Here is a 15984-nt window from a genome sequence, read left to right as displayed (position 1 = left end):
TGCCTCTGGCTGGTGCGGTGGTTTGCTGCCGCTGACATCCCACCCCCCCCCCGCCACACCACCACCACCCTCAGTCTTTTCCTCCCGCGGGGCGTCGCGCTGTCCCCAGGCTCTGGCCCTTAGCTCGCTGCGTTGCGTCCCCCCGCCGCAGCGCACCGCCGAGCCTGTACCTCACACCCGGGAGTGTCATTTGTCAGATTTCAGTGGAGAACTAATTATCTCCTGATGTTATTTTTGCAGGGGAAACCAATACTAAACCAAACCAAAAAAAAAAACCCACAACAAAACAAACAAGCAAGCCACCAGACAGACAGTGTCAGGCCGCCAGCCCCTTTCTCAGCGATCAGTCAAGCCCGAATCACGGTGTGGCTTTGCCCCCTGACGCGTCTGACCTCCTCAGTCCCTCCGGGACAATGAGCAGCGGCCAGAGCCGGACGGAAAAACCCCGCGGAGGGGCGCGGAGTCCCCGCGGCCTCCAGTCCCCGGCCCAGCCGCTCTGTTCCGCTCGGCCCCGCGTCGCGGCCATCCCTCCGCTCTGCACTGCGCTCCGCGGCGGCGGGAAGTGCTGTGATTTAAACCCAGCCTGGGTCTGGTTGCTACTAGGAGCGTGTATTTTATTTTATTTTATTTCGTTTTATTTTTATACTTTATTTATTTATTTCTCCTTTGTAGGGTACAGAAGGTGAATAATGAAGCCCCTTTGCTACTAGTTTATGAGCCATGAGATTGGAAATGTGTATGGATAGACCGCCGCGCCGGGCTAAAAATCACTTGAGAGGATGCGGGAGCCCGGCAGAGGAGCAGCTGTAGCACAGAGCGTGTGGGAGCGGTGGGGCTGGGGTCGCCTTCCCCGGGGGTGGGGTTGGGAGGGTGGGGGGGGGACGGACACCAACCCGCCGCGCACGGGCTGCACCTATGGCCGCTGTACGTCTCTGTGTCTCCGTCCCTCCCCGTACTCCCTCCCCCGCCGGAGCTGCGGGAAGGAGGGAGGCTGAATGCGCCAGGCGCTGCCTGCGGTGCACAGGGCGCGCGCGCGCTTCCCGCACCCCCTCTGCCCGCACCCCTGGGGCAGGCAGACCGACGTGGGCTGCTGCGCGTCCCCGTGCGACAGCGGCGGCGGGCAGGCAGTGCGTGGGGTGGGCGGGGGACCCCTCCCTCACCCCCCTGAGGGAGAACGGGGGCGATGGCGGACCCCCCCCATAGGGCCGGTTCGGGGGCAAGCGGGGGCGCGGCGCTGCGATCAGCTTCAGCAAACGTGCTCCGAGCCGCGTCCCTCGGCGTTTTGGCGGCGGGTCACGTACGGGTGGACGGGGCGGGAGGGCTGCCGCTGCACCCCTGCTCTCCCGGCTCACGTCGCCGCGGCACTGGCGCCTTTACAGGAGCGGACATTTCACAGCAAGTCCATGCCAGGGGATGTCTGAGTGTACCGCTACCTCCCTGCCGTAAAAGCAAAACACTCATCAACTCCCCTCAGTGTATGCCATCGAGAAAAGTCGCCGCGGCGCGAACTGGCACCATCTGTCCTGCCATTCTGGGAGACACAGATACATTTCTTTAGACAGGTCAGCAGTTCCTCTCCGGCCAGCCCTGTCAGGTACCTGTCAGGGGAGAAAATCTCTTCATAGTTGTTGCCTTTGCTGACAGGAACCCTTCCTTAAGCTTCCCGCAAATAAATGTCCTCCAGAGACAGGTAACTGTCCCTATGAGGGAAGGCCCAAAAATGCCGATACCTCTCAGGCCGTCAACAAAAGACGAGCGGAGAGGAGCCGGCCCCGAGGAGCCTGCGGGACACTTTCCTGGAGGCTGTTCGAGGAGGACCAGGCTCGGCGCTGAAGCTGCGGACCCTTGCTTGGGGCGGCTCTCCCGGCCGAGCCGTCGGACTGGCCCCGCAGCCGCTCGCCTCCCGTGGAGGCAGCGAGAAAAGCTGCTGCCCCCCCCCCCTCCAAAGGGACGAGGTTGTCGCGGCACCCACGAGTGCCCGGCCGAGGGACTCCATGGTGTGCGTGGGATTCCACGGCGACGAGCGGGTAGAGGAAAACAGGGCGGCCCGGGCCGCTCCCGTGGGAGCATCGAAAGCCCTCACCGAGTGTCCCGAGTGGGATTTCTCTTAAGTGTATCCATGTCTCAGTGGCTGACCCAAAGCACCAGGCAAACACTTCATCCCCACGGAAGTTACATATACACACAGAGACACACAGTAATTCCGACCTATTTTCTTTCAGTTCCCCACTTGCTTTCAAAGTGAGGGCACTTTGTTCAGGAATGCCTGCCTGCCCGCCTCCTTCACTACCACGCGATACCGCGTGGACCCCCTTTGCCCTCTCCCCCCCCCCACCAAAAATACCACAAACAAAAAACGCAACCACACACACACACACAAACAAAAAAAAAAAAAAAAAACCAAACAAACAAACAAAAAAAAACCCAAAAAACACAACCCAACAAATAAACCACCACGAAACAAAAAACAACAAACAACACAAAACAAAAACAGCAAACCCGCCGTATATGCAATTTGGAGTGAAAGTCGGTGCTAATCAGGGTCAGTTCCTGCCCCTGGCTGGGAAGGCAGGGAGGGAGGATGTAACGTATAGGTTGGGGGGGAGGTGGGGGGAACACAAGACAAAAACAATCCTCAAAATAAACAAACAAACAGAAATCTCGCGCACGATCACACTAAAGTGAAATTCCTTTCTACACACCCCCAACTTCAGCTCTGTCTGCTGCCTGGGGGGTTTTAATCTTGCAAAGAGAAAGGGGGGCTCCCTGCGCAAAATTACGCCTTCTCCTCTCATTTGTTAGCTGATTCCATCAAAAAGTTCGCTATTTATAGGCTACACACACGAACCTGGAGTAATACAAACCCTCCCGTGTTGTTCCCCTGGCAAAGTGGCCGGTCCTGAAGCATCTGATCGGGTTTGTGTGTGTGCGCGCAAGTGAGAGAGACACACAGAGAGCGCTACCATCAAAAAGGGGAAAGAAGATCTCAAGCTGAGACTTATTAATTGCTAAGAGCAGCTCTGCCACCAGCCATGTGAGTACCTAACAACGATCACCTTTTGCACAGATGGTCAGCGATGAGGCACAGACACTTTCTGTCCTTTTATTCCTCCCTCCTCTTTCGTATTTTTTTTTATTCCTCTCCTGTCTCCCTCCCACCCACCTTTATTTTCTTTTTCTTTTTTCTTTTTTTTTCTTTTTTTCTTTTTTTTTTTTTTTAGTTTGAGTTTGCACGGCTTCTTCCTCCCCAAGGGGAGGAATGAAACGTGGGCGAGCGCGGGGAGAAAATGTGCCGGAAAAAAGGAGGAAGGAGTGGTGGAGGGAGAGGAGGAGGAGGGTTTGTTAAGCCATCGTCTTGTCCCCTGAGCCCGAGCCGGCTGGGAATTAGTAACAGAGAGATAACGGAGGTTGTATCCCTCCCTTCGCATTGCTTTTCGTGGAGCGCTCAGACTCCCTGACAGATTACCCTGGTACCAGCGCGGGTAAAGAGCCGTATTCACCTAATCCCATTTGAGGGAATGAAAAGGGAAATAAATTAAAAAAAAAAAAAATAGAAAGAAAGAGAGAAAGAACGGGGAACAAGGGGGTTTGATCGCTCCGCGCACATCACTGACTGTTCGTCAGCTCCGAGCCTGCCGTGTGGGCAGGTAGAAACCGCTCGGAGAGCAGCTTGGTCCCTGCTAAGATTTTGGGAAAGGGGGAAACGCCTCGATCCCTCCGCCCTCTATGGCCCGTTCTGCGGCGGGGACAACATCTCGACCCCACCACTCCCCTTCCCCGGCCCGGGGTCCTTCCTTCCCTCGCACCGGGTCTCTGCGCTTCCCAGGCAGCCCCGGCCCTCGGTGTGGCACCGTGCGTGAAATCAAGCCCCACGCAGCAGGCAGGGCACGGCACGGCACGTGGGTGTAAGACATTGCACAGCCGATTCGAGCGGGGTGATGGGGTGGGCGCGGGGGAATGCAATCTCTAGTAGGAAATGTGTCTCTGGGAAAGGTAGGTGTCCTGGTTTGTGGAGGAATGCAGGGCTGGGAGACTCTTCGCGTGCAAAGGCGGGGTGTGGACAGAGAAGGCGAATTTGCTTCCAGCACAGAGGCACTTTCCTAACCCAACACTCGAGCGCCAATCACACACTCTCAGGTTAGCGTAGCATTAAATTAACAGGGTTGGAGTTACTCGGGGCATTATACTGTGTGCCCGGGATGTAACCTCTGCTCATTTGTACACAAAGACGAGGGAGAGACGGAGTTACACCTGGAAAGCCAAAGAGCACGGTAAGTATCGGTACTTGCTCCTCTCCCTCACATGCCTGCGAACAAAGTTCAAAAGCAGCCGGTGCGTGTCTGGGTTTGGGTCCGCCGGAGCCCCCTCCGCAGCCCTCCCAGGCTTCAGTGCAGCCGCATTTGACGGGGGGACCCAGAGCACAGCCTCCCCGGAGCCGAGTTTTCGCAAAATAGCAAGAAGAACTTAGTTTCTCAGTTATAACTTTGCTGCTTTAAGTAGAGTGTGTGTGTGATTGTGTGTCTGTGTTACGGGGGGGGGGGGGGGGGGGGGGGGGGTGGGAATGGTAGAAGTGTCTTGTATCCTTGGATCCAGCGCTATTTGTAGGTGGCAGTAAAGCCTCCTTTTCAATAAGCAGCCGTGGAAAGGAAGCGTCCGGGCACTGGCTGAGTTATTGATTCAAGGTACCGGACGGTGAAAGCCACTCTAGCCAGCCTGGACCTACCGGCTCCTCTCTGTTTAGACAGCAAGAAGACGAGTAGGATCCGTATTTTGCTGACCTCTAGCTTGGACACGATTCAGTTCCCAAGCACCGGTATAGGGCACGAGTGTGTGAGATGGAAGAATACCCCTTTTCTTTCAGATACGCACTCAATGCAGGTCACCCGCAGGGCTGAAAATGGGCCAGGGCTACACGGTAGGTATCTGATCATACAAAGCAGAGGAAAGAAATCTGGTTAAAAATACATTAATTGAAATCAGAGGACGAGGTTGATTTTTTTCCTTTCTTTCTTTTTTTTTTTTTTTTTTTTAATTTTTAAACAAAGGTGCACGTTAGAACAAGCTGGGAACACTTTTTGCCTGACAGTATCCCCCACCCCCATTGGAAATAAAGCAAGAAGCTTGCTCTGCCTTCGCATCTTCTAAACCTTGTTTTAATTAGAATTGCTAAAGTAGGACACTCCGGTGGAAGATGTTTTCAAGTATCCACCTACCATTCTGCTGTAAGCAGAAATGCTGTCTGTTAAATTGCTTGAAAAGCAAAATTCTGCCCCACCCCCAGCTTGTTTTGGCACTTACTCGCCCTTCTTTTCCCCCCGAAACTGCAATCGCTTATGAAAGGTTACTGCATTAGGAGGAGAAAAGAAACCCCAAACAACCAGCAGTAATGAGATGAGTGGACTCCGAGAGCTTCGCTTCGCTCTGTGCTGCAGGAAAGGGTTAGGACAGAGAGCGTCCCTCAAAACTAATGCTTTTTTTTTTTTTTTTTAAACACGAAATTGGGCGTATCCTTACCCTTCTCCTTTAATTTATTTGATTAAATCATAACAAAAACAGACTCAGAAGCTCCTCGTATTTCCTCACATGTAACTATACGCGAAACCTTTTATATGGAGGCAAGTAATTGGCTTTAGTTAACTACGGACACAGACTGGGCTCAAGTTTTACTCCCCTTCTCAGGGTAGCCTGTCACGCAAACGATTGTTAAACTGCACCTCACGCTCCTCATTTGCGAGCCTCAGGTTTTTAAATTGTTTTCTCATTCCTCACCTTTCTCTGATTTCGCTAATGAGGGGTGCTTATGGCAAGGGCCGCCGGACGGGACGGATCTTCCACCGCGGGGTCTGGCGCGTCGCGGGGCCGGTTCGGGGAGCACTCACCCCAGTTTTACCTCGGAACCGCTTCTCTGGACCGCATGCCATTTCTGGGCCATGCTCTCCAGTTCTTTTCGCTCCTGACCAAGGGCTAGAATAATTTCGCTTTCCGAAAAGTGATGTTCTGCTAGCTCCTTTCTAGCTTAAATTGAGAAAAGAAAAAAGAAAAAATACTCAAAAAGTTTCTCAGGTAAGCCTTGGATCCCTTTGGTTATTACTCAAGTGAAGAACGGTGTCAATTAACTCTTTAATTTGGAAATGCCTGCCCTAGAAGAATAATGATAATTCCCCGACTTTCTCTAGAAGGGTGGCATTTAATGCGTGCTGTCCCCCCATAACCCAATAACACGATCTCCCTGCCCTCTAGCAGCCGCTCTTTTGCTCTCTCTACCCTTTTGCTTTCTCTTTCAAGTTGGGCAGCAGAACCTGGCACCGCTCACAGCTTTAGGAGGTGCCGCCGCTGCTGCCCTCCCTGACTTACCCTTTTTCGCCCTCTCCTCGCCCGCAGCCCCCCTGGGGTTTAGCCCTCGCCTGGGCTCCCGCAGCCCAGTGACATCCGCAGCCAGCACAGCGTGATCACGCTGAAAAAAAGAATAGTAGCCCCCCTCGATAATAGGGCAAGGGCCTCATAGCAACAGGTAACGAAAGCACTTGCAGCTTTTCAAGGGTGTTTAATTGCTGATAGAAGGAACAGGAATTTTCCGAAAATGATGGCATTAGGTAAGGGGATGTGCTGGGGGGAAAGGGTCACCCAAAACCAGTGTTTAGTGACACTTCCACAAAAGTTTAACGTTGCTGTGGGGGAAACAAGACCTGTGCAGCAAAACACAAAAGCTGACTCGCCATGGTCTTTTGCTCGTTGGATTCTTGTGGTCCCCAAAAGCCCCGAAAGCCGCCCTGCGGAGCGGCCCCGGCTCGGGGAAGTTCTGGCAGCGTGTTTGGGGACGGACACGTGTTGCTCTCCCGGGGAGAGGGCCCCCCCAAGTTCCTTCGCAGGGAGTCGCCGAGGATGCTGCGAGAGTCCGGTTGGGGGCCTCGAATAGGGCTGGGGAAGGCGGGCAGGTGCTGCTGCTCGGCGGGGGGAGCGGGGCAGCCTCCCACCCACTTATTCCGTCCTTGCTCTTGAGGGTACTGCAGGAGCGGGTGCTTCGCGGTCGGGCAAAAACCCCCGCAAACCCTCGCAGTGTGTGTGTGTGGGAGGGGGGTGAGTGGGTGGGTGGGCGGGCAAGGGACGTGGTTAGGGTTAGGCAGGGGGCCCGGGGCTGGCAGCCGGCTGGGGCACCATGGCGGGCGGGCAGGGCCGCCCCGGGGGCGCTGGCGGCGAGAGGCGGGGGTCCCCAGGCTGACCCCAGATGGAGGGGCTTTTCCTTCCCTTCCCCTACACGGCTCTTTGTTCTTTGCCCCTTTGTTCTCTCTCTCCTCGACGTTTGCCCTAAGTTTGGAAGTGCGGAGGAAAGTTGTTGAAAGCTGAGGAATTACAGTAAGTGGATGCCGCAGCAATGTCAAGAGGCGAGGGTCTCTTCCCGGGGCTAGGAGCCGTTCACCAACTTCTACTGCTTTGTTTGACTTGCCCAAGGGATGGATCGGTGTGTCGGGCCGGAGAGGGGCCGCGCTCGCCCCGATGCTGAGACAGAGGGCGAGATGGATCTCCTGCGGCCATAGCCCAGCCCTCAGGGTCCGGCCCCCCCCTTTCTCCATTGCAAAGCATTCTGTTGGGCAGCTGTCCCTTCTGTCCTTTCTGGTGGGAAAGTGAAAAAAAAAAATAATAATCGGTGAACGTAGTGTAATGAGCTGAGACGGGAGGTCACGGAGATGAAGGATTTTAGAATTTTAGGGCACATGTATTGCTTTGAGTTGCACAAACCCAGAATGGATTTGGCTTTGTTGTTTCCTTTTCGGTGTCCTTCCTGCTTGCTTGACAGGACAGTGGTGAAGTGTTGTCAGGAGTTAAACAAGTTGGCTCTGACTTTCAGAGCAGGTGGAATATCCTTGTAGAGCAACAATGCAGCTTAAAAGACAGCTTCAACGTGGTTAATGGGAGATCGTGCACCATAATTTGCTACTGACAACAATAATAAAACTTCCTCAGAAAGGGAAAACATCTTTGCTCAGTATAGTATGGTGTAACCTTATCCTGCATTTGCTAATTATAATTAAATGCTAGAATACTACAAGCTTATTTTACCTTACACTAAGAAATCACCAGTAAATTTGAAAACATCAGTTATCACAGGATTCTCCTTTCTCCCCCTGACATGTAAAAGTAGGAAAACATTTTATTTGGTCGAGTTACACAATAGGAAAGCTGATGTAAAAGGAAGTTTTTAATGGACTAGGTCACAACAGATTATAGACAGAGCCAGATTTGGGTCCTGAACTCCAGAAAACTTCCCTAAGAGTGCTGTTACACTCCTGCCCTTATATCCAAGGATGTAACACATGAACATAGTTCTTTGACATGTGTTGAAAAGCTTCTTGAATGTAATGATCATATTTCTTGTAATCAAGAAAATGTCCACAACTATTTATAGCAACATAATGTGAATTTACTATTGTTATGTATGAATCCTTTACAAGTCTTTTTAAAAAATATTATTTTCAGAGTGCTTTTGCATTAAATAAAAAAGGCTAAAATTGATTACTATAGTAAGACAAATTTCCAGAATTTGTATAAATTTTTTTATGGTATCAAAGAAAACAAAGTTTAGAAATTAGGTGAGATAAGATTGGAGTTGATTAAATAAACATTTTAGATCAGCATTTTAGTAATGTGCATATGGTAATAGAGATCATACCATTGTTCTGGCAGATGCTAGACTCCAAGATCAATTTTTTAAATGAAATACATTTTGATCCGAGGTGATGTGGGGCCTGGTCTTCTGGCTTTGTGGGGATACAGTCCCAGTGAGAAATTTGGGAACCTTGCAGCTGGAACATCCCTCTTTAGGTATTTCAAGCTGGAAACTGAAACACAGAAGTGGTCCTTGAAAACTCTGACCTTTATTATTTAGCACTGGGGTTCACAGTTAAATGTGTAATGATTGGTCTCCGGCAAAGTGGAGACAGATACAGGCATCACATCAGATGCTTTGGTGGTAGTTCAGTTTTCAAGTTGAGTGTGTCTACACAGAAATCTAATAGTTTATTGTTTAAATCCAGAGGCTGGGCACATTACTTACTATTGTATTTATATTCCAGTGTCCACAATGTGTTGTTGTATTATCCAGGTAGAAACATTCAATGCCATTTAAAATTGTTCAAGTGCAAGGAATCTGCCTTAAGCAGCACCATGATCAGTAGCAGTTAATGATACTAAGAGCAATGGCTTCTGCAAATGACTTATTGCCACAGGAGTTAACAAAGGTACCACTGTAATTGCGTTCACAACTGAATAAAAACAGACGTCCAAGAAGGAGAATATAAATATGATTGGGAAAATGGCTCTTGCAGAATGCTGTGTGTGATCAATAATGGTTGCTTCTGTCTCGGTAATAATGACGATTTAAGGGCCAAGTGATGTTAGTGGGTACTTGTTTGACCAGAGAGTTTCTGCAGCTTGACAGAAATTTATTTCTGACTCAAAAGCATCTGCAGAAGAAAAGGTGGTTACATTCTTTTAATGTATTAATTGATCTCCTCTTCTGCTTATGCGTTTTACCGACCTACAGAGATTTTCTTTCAATAATGGAGAAAGTTGTTAATATTTAAAAACAAACAAACAACAGCAAACCCATACTACTTGCCTTGGAAATTGACATAAAATGCAAGTTACTAAATATTGCACTGGATTTCAGGTGGCAAACTTAAAAATATAAAGATGGTTTGGGTTTTGTTGTCCTGGGTTTTGGAGCAGGGGACAAAGCAGCTGAATTGTAGTAGTTTGCTAAACAAACATGTTTAAATGAAATGTCAGGTAGGACCCTTTGCCTCTGAATTTTTATCACTTTGTCTGTTGACAAATGCTTGCAGCAAATGAGAGGAAAATACATTGCTTTCATTTCTACTTCCCTTGCACTTGTTATTATATTGAAGCAGTTCTGAACAGCATCAATGCAGAGGAATATGGCATAAAATCAGAATAAGCAGGAAATGAAAAATGAAGGCTGTATGCTTTATAATAGATAACTCTGGGTATAGTGTGAATGAATACTGATTTTTTTCTATACAGTTGTTAAATGGAAAAGCCTTAAGTTTACAGCAAAGGTAAGCAGCGTGTTGTACTGCATTTAACAGATGTTGGTGTGTTAACTTTATGAAAATGGAGAGCAGTGGTCCCCTTGGCATCCCCGCAGAAAATTAAATCCTGACAGAAAGGAAAGGAGAGCATTTAACTATAGGAATTATATTGAAGGTGGGGGGCTTAACAACTTTAATGTTGTTATTCTTTTTTTTTCTTTCTTTTTTTTTTTTTTTTAATTACTTTGTCTCAGTCTTAATAAAATGAAAAGATTTTTTTTCTTGTAAAAGCCCATGTTTTATTCTATCGGCATGTATTAATAAAACTCTGACAGTCTTCAGAATAATGCAAAGCTCAAGCTTTGAAATGTTACAAGGACCTTATGTGCTTGCTACATGTGTAAAATTACCACTAACCATGGCAAATAGTAGCACATATCACCTAAGTTTCAGTTGCTGAATAAATAGTAGTGTAGATTTTTTTTTTTTTTTTTTAATTTTTATTGTTATGTATGGAGGGACCTGGATCTAATTTCACCATGCAGGTATTGGAGCATTTTTAGGTTGTGGACTGAATGTAGTAAGTACATTTGCAATAAAAAGTGGTAATGACATGTTTCCATCTAAGTATTTAATCTGTTTCAAAATGTGTCACTCTCAATAAAGAGAGTAGTAGTAAGAAACTTAGAGATTACGTCCCCATATTTATGTTCTGCCACAAAAGATTTCTTATTCAGAGCACAAAAATAAGTATTTCTTTGTATTTTCTTAGTGACTCGTGACCCTAAGGTACAGCACTGGCATAACACAGGCAATCTCCCTCAAAATACTTGCAAGAATAGTACATTATTGGCTATGCATGTTTGAGGGGTTTTTTTGGAACATACATCAGTAATGCATGAATGGCTCTGGCTTTTTGAGCACAGAGTTGTAAGTTTATTCTAGGTAACTGATTAAGAGAAGGGCTCCATTCTGTTTCCATTACAGTTAACACCAAAGCTCTTGTGACTTTGAATAGCTTCCTCTTACTGTTTGGATTGTGGAATTGCTCAAAACTCCCAGACAGTATTTTGGTTTTGTTGTGCAAAAGTACATAAAAGTAGCAAAATTTTCCTGATTGAAAGCTATGGTTCCAGGCCTTATTATTTTCATAGGCTTCTACTTAGTATTTTTATATTTCTTATTGTATAATAGGAAGCTTGCCCTCCTTTCCCCCTTCCCACAGCCACCTCACCCCCCTGGAAACAGTTATAATATCCATGAATGGCAGATTTGGTATTTTGTGTGTTTAATTATTTCAATCCTTCATCCAAATACAGGATAACAATGATTTTTTTTTCTTTCCACTTGTATCAAATACAAATGTAAATTGGTGCCAATCTTGGGTTGCTGCCACTGAACTTTTGCTAAGTTTAACATTAATTAATAATGATTATTAAAATGCTGAAGAACTTACACATTTTCTTCCTGTTATGAAAATGCTCGAGTAGAACTGGACTAAGTAATTCCATGCATATGCTGATAAGTCAACACTTTCTGAACAAGTCATATCACTGTTTAACTTTTTTTTTTTTTTTTACCTTATTTCATATTTTTGTATCTACAAGAAAAAGCCAGACATCTAAATTATGCTTGAAATTTATAATTAAAATATAGGTCTTTTGACAAGAAAGGAAAATAGTGCATTCTTCTGAAGTATAAATAAGAAAATCTTTTTCTAACTTAGTAGAATACAGAGTAGTGACTTCTCCATGTTCAGAAGATACTTGATGTTTTTAGGATTATTTGATTGCTGTGTGTCAGGGGAAACCATCACTGGGTTAATGTATTTTTTGCCATATGTAAAAGAATCAAAGATTTTTCAATGGTACATATACGTATAGTACTACTGATACCAGATTCTTCTGGGGTAGGTGGAAAATATATTCAGGGGAAAATAAAAATAAATGGAGCTTATGTTTCTTCTAACTTGGGTGGTAGTAAAGTCTCTTACACACTCAGTAGATAAATATTTACTTTTTGTTTTTCTTTTTCTGGTATGTAATAACATCTATCCACTGGAATAAATTTAGATATCTATGACACACATAGAGAGAGATGTGTGTGTATGTATAGAAATACCATGTCACAGCCAGGGAAAGATTTACTCAGGGAGACAAACTTCATTTAAAGGAAGTGTTACATGAAAGAGGAACTTTATGGGTCTGAAATTCTCTGTCTTGGTAGGCTGAAGAAATTATTTACACTGCAGCACCACACCTTCCTTAAGCACAACTCCATTTCAGTAAGAAAAGATCACCAGTAGCATATCCATGTAACTGAGGGTGACCACAGTGACCAAATTATTTCTCAGATCCTTCACTCATTATTTAACGAATAATTTTTCAATATGTCACATTCAAAATCTATTAGAGGAAAAACATTAAATTGTTAAAAAACTTTAAATATTGGAGTTGGATAGGGAGGTTGTTTGGAATTTTTTTTTTAATGTTTTTTGTGTATACGTGTTTTTTTGTTTTGTTTCGTAGCAAATAGGAATTGCAGAAAAATATTTGGTGTGTATGTAGAGGGATAACTGGGGGACTGTGATGGGCCTGGCAGAGACCTTTCCTGAGCTAATAGCAGGTATAGACCAAATCACTTGTCACTGGAGTGCTAATACACCTGAGATTTTTATTGAAGTGTCATTGGATACTTAAGTTCGGTGTTGCACCCATCAAAGTCAAGGAGGGTGTTCCAGAGTCTGGAACTTCTGCAACCACACATAGCTTTTGTGAGTCCTTTATTTTGATATTATGATTCAAAATTTTGGGGAAAAACATACAGGTCAAACCTGTGACTGAGTATAATATTTGACATGTAATGAATGAGTTAGATCTATTCATTTGAAGGGTAACAGAGACATAACATTTATTTTCATATAGGGAAACTGAGGTATATATAGAGGGACGTGGTTCTCAGAAGCCCAAGTTCCCAATGATATGTTAGTGATGGATTAAGGAATACAGAGCAGGTTGCATACACCTGCTACACATACATCATACCTTCTTAAAGCACATGCATTTTTTTTATGCCTTCACAAGCTACTGAAACTTTGTTCCAACTGTTTCCTCAAGAGTTTTGTGTTACTCTCTCATTTAGTGGCAATTCTTCATTCATCAAATATCTATAAAGCTGGTAGCTTATGGTCATCTGTACAAGGACTGGAAGGCTTGTTTGTCTTTCCAGTGCCCAAATAATTTCTTAATGTATTTGTAAATATATCAGCAGAATTACCTGGAACTGCTCTTGCGTAGCAATTTTTTGCCCTGAGGCCACAGGGAGGAGAATTAGGACCCCAGGTTGTACATCCTCAGCATAAGGCTGAGAGAAGAAAATTGAGCTGTAGTGAAAGGTACTGAAGGGCCACTTTCATTTGGCTTGTAACAAAAGAATTGCCCCAAGAAGCAGCATATACTCTTGTACTATAAGAAATTGTTTCTGGATGTTAACTCTGTTAACCATGTACAACAGTGGTAACTTAGACAGTAATGTGGTGTCCTGTCCACACAGGTAGGAATGTAGAGTAGCAGTATCCTAACAACTGGAAACAAATACACCAACCTCTGAAAACACTGTTCATCCAAAAGTAGCAAAAAAGAAATTGGTTTAGGCAAAATCATGTATCCTACTGTGCATCTGGATGTGACTGGTAAGGGTTAGTAATATTATTCCATATTAATAGTCATTAAAATAATTGATCCTTCATTGTGGCCATGGTTTTGTTTGTTTTTTGTTTTTTCTGTAGTCTCAGCTGAATATCCATGTCCCAAGGGGTCAGAACAGGGGCTGAGATGGTTACTGCTCAAGGTTGAATGCAAGCCTAATAAACCTAGTACAGGAGCCTAGGATAGGGATCACTTAAATTCTCAGGATGGCTCCAAAAGGGCTTGGATGGGGTGTGTATGAGATAGTGGCTCTAATTCTACACAGAAATTTAGTAGCAAAACATTCCAAGGAAGGCTGGTAAAATTGCACTAAGGTACCAATAGTAGAATGCAAAAACCTTGTGCTAAGAAAAATGACCCTGTCTGGAATAAGTGATAGAGAAAACAATGGACACAACTAAACTCTGGGTTAAACTCATAACGATCAGTATTAGCCAGCTAGTAAAAACTGGTTTGATACCGAGTCAGTAATATCAGCCTCCCTGAGGTTTCTTTTAATTCTTCTGTAACTGAGAACTGACTCCAGTGTAAGGAAACTTCAAGAATGTGTCCAGTAATGATGTTTTATATACCCCTTTTAGTATGCTGGTGCACATGGACACTAAAGTATTCAACACCAGACTGAAAATTTTCAGCCAAGTCAGATACATGCTTACTCATCTCTTTGGAAAAGGTAAATGGGAATGCAGAAATGTCTGCAAGGGATTGTGCTTCCCCTACATTAGCTTTTTCCACACCTTCCCCCATAGAAACCCATTAGGAGGTTATGCTCCAGCTGGACAGCCTGGTTTGCAAGTCCTGCCACACCTGGCTGAACACCAGCTCCCTCCCCCCTTGCCTGCTTCTTTGTGTGCAAGAAGGCAATGGCAGGTGGCTAGGTGGCTACGTCTGTCCTCTTTTCTTGTCTGTGGTTTTTTTTTTAATTTTTTTTTTTTTTTTTCTTGTTGGAGCTGTCATCTGAGCAGAGGGGTAACACAGGGAAGATTGATCCCTTTCATACCTGTAAGGGCTATGATTGTCAAGCCCCAAACTGAAAAGACACTAATCTGCAGTGGGTCTTCTTGTTTTGGTGAAAATGGTTGAAGCTTTGCCATCTAATTAAATACAGAGCAGCTTGAGTGACTGGTAGTATTCTGAAGCATCTTTTATCTTCTATTTCATTATCCACAAGTAGATGTACACAGATCTGAGGATTCTCCTCTATATTTCTTTCTGAATCTTCTAAGAATATAAAAACAACATAAAAAGCTATCACTCCTTTATTAAACTTTTTTTAAAACAAACAAAACAAAACCCCAAACCTATTAATTACATATTTTTATAGTTAGATAAACCAGCACATACTGTATTAGATATGACAAGATTTCCAAAGTTTTATAAGCTTCATGATTGTAAGCCTGTAACAAACTGTAACACAGTAATGCAATGGAAATATCACAGCTCAAAAGGAAATTAACAGCTTGCCTCCTTGGCAAAATTATCATTATATTGCGTGTAGGAAAAGCGTCCATAGCTGGCTGCCTTTGCTAGCAATTACTGGTGTACTTTCTTCTCAGGATATCCTGTTTGCTACACATCCTCTGCAATCTTTTTCACAGGTCTTTACTTTATTTGATTAAATGTTTTTTACAGCACCTGACCAAATTACTTTCTTATCCTTGAACAATGCTACTGTTAAAAATACCAAATGAGAACAAGTCCTTCCTCGCATAAACCTGGAGCAGTTACCCTGATTTTTTAAAGAAATTGCTCTGCATTGGCACTGAGGCAACCTGGTAGGGCCTGATGGCAGCAGACCTCTTGTGAGAGAAGGACCTGGTAGTTTGGGACTTATTTCTGCAAAAATCTGAGAGCCTGTAATCCTGCTGACATTAGTAGGAGAGGAGAACACGCAGCTCCTGGCAGCAGCGAGATCCACTAATTTCTTGCTGTGCGGAAATTAACTTCAAGTGTCTCAAAATTGTCATCAAAATTCAATTGTTTCCCTTCACCTTTAGACACCCGCCCATGGAAAAACACCCATGGTGTAATTTCTCCCTCTCTCCCTGGGGCTGGCACCAGATTAGCTCATGAGGAAGACGGGAACTTTGCAGCCTTAATAGCGACTGAAAAGGCAGAGGCAAGAAAAAAGAGTTTACCTCGCTGCCCTGAAGTTAAGCAGGAACCTGCACGGCTCCAACACTGAAATATGCAATAATGTGGTTGTACAGTTTCATTGCTGAGGATTT

At 45.3% G+C, this 15984-nt stretch overlaps 1 protein-coding gene and 1 long non-coding RNA gene across 8 annotated transcripts in view; both read left to right on the top strand.

Annotated features, from left to right (window-relative positions):
* Positions 1-2947: 2947 nt before the first annotated feature.
* Positions 2948-3549, top strand: LOC115598086. Its single transcript, XR_003987373.1, has 2 exons — positions 2948-3034; positions 3222-3549. It is a non-coding gene; the product is annotated as an uncharacterized LOC115598086 (long non-coding RNA).
* Positions 3550-4173: 624 nt separating this feature from the next.
* ESRRG (estrogen related receptor gamma) overlaps positions 4174-15984 on the top strand; it is a 401340-nt gene continuing 389529 nt past the window's right edge. For 3 of the 7 annotated variants that reach the window (XM_030448182.1, XM_030448180.1, XM_030448181.1), the window contains exon 1: positions 4174-4271. The gene's annotated coding sequence lies outside the window, so the exon portion shown is untranslated. Of the gene's footprint in view, positions 4272-4890; positions 4916-6569; positions 6594-15984 lie in introns of those variants that run through there. The other 4 variants (XM_030448177.1, XM_030448184.1, XM_030448178.1 and 1 more) reach the window with 4 other exon arrangements.

The sequence above is a fragment of the Calypte anna genome, chromosome 3 (genome assembly GCF_003957555.1).
Source record: "Calypte anna isolate BGI_N300 chromosome 3, bCalAnn1_v1.p, whole genome shotgun sequence".
NCBI classification, from domain to species: Eukaryota; Metazoa; Chordata; class Aves; order Apodiformes; family Trochilidae; genus Calypte; species Calypte anna.
This window is presented reverse-complemented; position numbering and strand designations above follow the sequence as displayed.